General features: G+C 39.9%; 1 long non-coding RNA gene across 1 annotated transcript; it reads right to left on the bottom strand.

Moving 5' to 3' along the window:
* Positions 1 to 4,773: 4,773 nt before the first annotated feature.
* Positions 4,774 to 5,718, bottom strand: LOC148874394 (uncharacterized). The gene is made up of 2 exons (XR_016105920.1): positions 5,266 to 5,718; positions 4,774 to 5,141 (listed from the first exon to the last, which is right to left on the bottom strand). It is a non-coding gene; the product is annotated as an uncharacterized LOC148874394 (long non-coding RNA).

Here is a 5,718-nt window from a genome sequence, read left to right as displayed (position 1 = left end):
TTCCTTCCTATCTTAGTGATGAGGAGACACGATGCATGTCCTTGGAAATGTAGGAAATCACATAGGTGCATGGGGCGAACTATTTCAGCTGTATATCCCCACCACTTTTTATGAAGGATCAAATATCCACCCATCCAATGAGCTTTCCCTTTCTCCTCCATCAGGCAAGATCCATCGCCATTTTAGGTTAAACATTTCTGTCTGGTAAGTGCTGACCCATCATATTATGGGCCCCAGGGTACCATGAAAGAGTCTTCTATTTTAGGATAGGCTTCTCCCACCTCGGTATATGATGCACCTATCATCTCAGGAAACAATCCTACCGACTGCATCAGCAAAATGGATAGCACAGTTTTATGGTGCATCTCCACTCAACGATTCAACCCGCTTTCGTGCTAATGATAGAAGGCCTTTAGAGAATTCATCCTATGATATTTTTTTTCTCATTGCACTTATATTAATCTAGAGGGAATGAGAAAATCAGTCCCTAGGTCCGATTTAGTCCATTCTAAAGTGGCTCCCACTGATTTTCATAAAGTCAGATTCGAATGGGCCCATAATGGGTTAGGGCTCCGTGAGGTTCCTCTTGGGGAGGAAGCCGATTAGGGGCGCATCGGTTATGCCTGTGGTGTTGGATTTAGAATTTTGGGATCTATGTGCCTGTGGTGTTGGATTTCTTTTTTGATGTGATATAAGGTTTAAGATCAAAATGATCTTGCTTGGACAATCAAAATCGGTTAAGGTTTTGGTTCTTAAGATGAAGGGGTAAACTTTGTCAAATTTTAGTGATTTTGGTGTCATCATATTTGGATTTTTGGGATCTACATGCCAATGGTGTTGGATTTCTTTTTTGAGTTAAGATAAGCTTTAGGATCAAAATGATCCCAATCAGATAATCAAAATCGGTTCCAACTTTGGGTCTTAAGATGGAGGGTAAACGACATTGGGTTTGGGTGATCTTGGTGTCATCAAATCTGGATTTTTGGGCTCTATGTACCTATGGCATTGGATTTCTGATCAAAATGATCCCAACCAGACAATCAGAATTGATTTTAGCTTCTGGTTTTAAGATGAAGGGATAAATGGTGTTGGATTTTAGTGATTTGGGTGTCATTGGATTTGGATTTTTGGGCTTTACGTACCTATGGTCTTAGATACTTGAGGTCCTAACTTTTATAAGAATCCAAGAATGGCTCCGAGTCAGTTGAGAGATTATTGAAGCATGCTTCGAAACTCAAACTATTGCAGAAAGACTAAAGAGTGCAAAAATGGGGTGTCTACACGTACAATCCTTCTAAGGGATGTGGTAACTTTATCTCTTTCTAAGGTTGGGAGACCCCCTTCTTATTAAAACTTATTGCTTTATTAGAAGAACAAAAGGCAAAAAATAAAATGAGACACCTAAGCAAAAACTTACATTAATGCAAAAGATAAGTTGTTTAATGATCATATTCCTTTCCAAGAAAACATTAAAGCAAAATGTGACTAGAGATTAGTCCAAATGCAACAAAATAAACACAATGAAAGCTTCTAATGAATTAGCTTCTTGGGCATTGGTGGCACCATGTTTGGAATTTCCTTGGTGGGATCGAATACACCCTCATCGATGAGGTCTTGGATAGAAAATTTTAGTGATCAACAATGATTGGTTGCATACTTGGGCCCCTAATGATAAGTACAGAACACACTTTCGTTGTACTTATAAGGCTTCAGTTATGGGGGTGATTTCCATGTTAATGGTCGGAGGTATCCCTCTAAAACAAGAAAAGGTGACAGTTGAGCATGAGAACAGGGTAATTGGTGAGTACCATTCTTTCTTTCTTCTGGGGTGGTTGGTTATGGCATGTTGCTTGGGATAAAGCAAGTGGTAATACTTGAGGTGTTGGATTAGATGGCGAAGATGCATAGAGTGAAGTTGTTGGAGGTGGGATTGATATAACCAATGGTTTTTTGGCAATTACATGTTAGACAATTTTGAATGCCCTTAGCTTCAATCAGAATGATGTACATTATGAATTTATTGTAAATGAATAAAAGTACATATTTGATTCATGTTCCCTTGTTATGTTTCTGTGTAATACCCTTAAATTGGACACTTAATGAGACTCGTATTTAGAACATTCATAGCTAGTGGGTCGGTTTGGGGAGACCTATCCTGATAAGGTTGACACTGTTGTGCCACCAAGTTAGTTAGGGTGGCCTATCTCAGCTGCCAGGGTGAGACCCTAGGCACATACAGTGTAAGATTAATTGAATCTTTGAACTGGACCGGATTTTCAGTATTGCCCTAGACCTTGGAGATTAATGGGAAAAACTGGAAAGTTACACCCGACCCCTAGACTCGATTATGATACTGCACTAGGTGTCGGATTGGGATGCGTTTGATGTACCAATTGGTGAGATCCTTAGTGGGGGTCAAAACCTGGGTATGTTGGGACAGTCTGAGAATTCATCTGAGCGGTGATCATAGTGACAGGATCAGCGCTTTTGTCAGACAAAGGTAATGATCAGGGATGCACTCTCACTGATGGAAACCAAGACTGTTGGTAGCCGATTTCAATCGTTGAGATTTGTTTTGCAAAGTATTTTTTATATGAGATATAAAAGTATATATATTATGGTTTCTAAAATTTTTGATCATTATGGGCTGAGAGGTTGAGTGTAAGACCATTTCGAGCAATACCTGATGGACTAATCTTGCATCTGCCCACAGTCCCTGGGTGTTACAAGGTGGCTTGGCCCAGGGACCACTTAGGGTAAGTGTTGGGCCCATAGAGCCCATTTGATGGGTTTCAGGGGGTGCATTGTCCATAGCAGTGTATTCGGCCAGGCCTTGTAACAAATGCTGGGCTGAACCCACGTGGCTGATGTGTAGATCAATGTTTGGGTCCCACACCATACAAGGAAGCCCAACTGGGCAGCAGTTTGGAAGGCTAAGTGAGCACACAAACTTAATGAGCCTAAAGCCCATTTCGAACTGGGCTGATTTGATCGGTATAAATGAGGGGTGGATCTGAGATTAAATCAGTTGATAGGATTGGGACTTAACTCTATCCACTCAGAGAGCCCAAGATCTAAATAAGATTTAGATCTAGGAGCCTCCTAATAGGATTAGGAGAGGGCTGATCTAATCTACAGATAAGATAAGGATTCTTCCTTATCACTTAGAGGGACTTCTAATCCAAATATGATTTGGATCAGCAATTCCTAATGGGATTAGGAGCTGATCCTTTTAAGCCTATAAAAGGAGGAGGGAATGGCAGCCTTTACACACAATAGAAAACACAAGAGAGAAAAAGGTCTCTAGTCTTCAGAGCTGAAATCATAGAAGAAAGATTTCTGCAATCTCTGCAAAAACTCTTTCATGTCGCCTCCTTCCTGCTACCACTAGACCTCCAGTTTGATCTCCAACTTTGTGAGAGAGATCAAGATTCGATCTTGATATCAGCCCTTTGTGAAAGGACTGATTGAAAGCAGTGCTCACGTGCCATCCAGTTATTCTTACGAAGGATCAGGTTCTTGGAAAACGATGCTGATTTTGCTCTATCCTGCACTGCGCCATCTTCCGTGGGAGCAGTCTTTGGATCCTTCCTTGGGCGAGAACACCTTGATTGAGAGATAATGTTTCTCTGTATCAGGTATACCTCTCTCCTACTTCTTTTGGTTCAGATCTGGTTTAGTTCATTGTTCAAGATTGATCATTGAAAATGTAATTTTCTAAATAAGGAATGCGATTCCCAGTTGAAAGGAGAGAAAAATTTTTGAAATTTGCCCCCTTCATTTTGCAAGATTTGGGCATCCATACGATGGATCTCTCATCCCTTCATGACAGATGCACCAAGTGAACATCCATGAATTGATGGTTTGTGGGATGGGGATGCTATTTGTGGAAGTGGCTTGAAGGTTGCGAGTGTAGGTATGGATATTGCAGATGCATATGGTGGAATTGTTGGAGTTGGGATTGATATGACAAACAGTTTGTTGGCCATTACAAATGCACCGGGTGAACATCTAGGAACCAATGGTTTATGTGATGGAGATGTTATTTGTGGTTGTGGCTTGGAGGTTGTGAATGCGGGTATAGATGTTAAGAGGGCCGGTAGGAATAAGGGTACACCCAGTGGGGGAGTGTGAGGTGGGTTTGTCCCGATATGAGATATTAGTCAATCCATCTTGGAAACCAAGACAACCATCATTTTTTTTAAGCTTGTTAAACTCTGAGTGAGTTACAAACTGATTGTCTACAGGAGAAGGCATTTCTCTAAACAAACTCTAGACCAAAGAAGTTGAACTTATTATGCAAAACGAAAAATGGATGAAAAAAAGGAGATGATGAAAAGATGATTTCATAACGACGCCTTTATTAAACAAAACTGAGTAATCCAAGAATTAGGTCACTTTTGCAATTATCTTTATGAAGCAACGACAGCATGTCTAGAACATTCAGGTTAACCTCATCTTGTTTTTGCTTTTCTTTTACTTCTTCTCTCCCCCTTTTTATCTTAAGGGAGCACCAAACCTCAAGAGTGGAGAATTATATGCATGAAACAAAATATAGGGAAAAGACAGGAACATGCACATGTGTGTGTGCCGTTGGTGGTGTGTATGAAATGCAAGAAGGGATGCAAGGAATTTTTGAACTTTCTAACATTGCAACTGTCCTCTTCATCTCAGACGACAAAGGTAACTAGAAAATCTTGAATCCATTATCACAGTATCATGAAACTAAAACCAAAGAGACAATATGTTTCTAACAGATCCACTCAGCCAAGATGAATAAAAAGAGAAACAAAATAGTATACTTAGTCTAAACAGCAACTAGCAAAACACATCGGATCTTAGCTTCAGATCCCCAAACAAAACAAACATAATGATCCGCTAAGCTACCTTATTCAAATGGAATTGGGATTACAATGATTGAGAAAACTAAAACATAATAAAGCGAATAGTATTTTTATTGGCAATACATCCAGGTTGAAAATCCTAACAAAGAGATACCGAGGGTACTAGCTTTCTCTCTGAGTAGCTAAATGAAAATAAAATCAAGGCACAAGAAGAAAACTGCGGCATGTCTGTGTAGGCTCTGAAGACTTTAAAGAAACTGATTTGGTAGAGGCTCCATTGCCAGCTTTGACAAACACCTAGATGTTCATTACTCCAAAAAAAATGACAAGAAAGAAATCAAAAATAGAGGAAAAGAGTATGAGAAGATGACGTGATAATGTAAGAGGGGATTTTGTTTAAACTTGGTCATGGATCACTTGCCTTAAGTAACAGTTTTATCATGGCTGAAATTTATCCAGGATTGTGTCCAAGAGATTGATGAGAAGGAACGATTCTTTGTGTGTGAATTTTTCCCAATCAGATGAGAAAATATCCCGAGTGATAGCTGCTACTCTGTTTTGCCTAACTGACGAAGAACAGGGAAGGTTGATGAGTTGAGGGAGTTAAAGTTATGAGCCACCTATGTAGATTTTAGGGAATGAGAAGAATTGTGAAAACGGTGAGGGATCATCAACACTTGAATGGAAACGTGATGGATGTGGCTGTTGTAATGATCGGAGTATAGTGGTAGAAAACGATTCAAAAATGGGTATCAACAAGAAGAAAGGAGGGAAAGGAGAAGAAATAAAGAGAAGAAGAAGAAGAATGAGATGGAAAAACCGTAGGTGGAGGGGCTACTATAGCCGCACTTTGTTCTTGTCGAGAGTTGGAAGA

The sequence above is a fragment of the Nelumbo lutea genome, chromosome 1 (genome assembly GCF_056320005.1).
Source record: "Nelumbo lutea isolate HS-2025 chromosome 1, American lotus-T2T, whole genome shotgun sequence".
Taxonomy (NCBI): domain Eukaryota; kingdom Viridiplantae; phylum Streptophyta; class Magnoliopsida; order Proteales; family Nelumbonaceae; genus Nelumbo; species Nelumbo lutea.
Note: the sequence above shows the minus strand (reverse complement) of the source record. Positions and strands in the feature narration are given on the sequence as shown.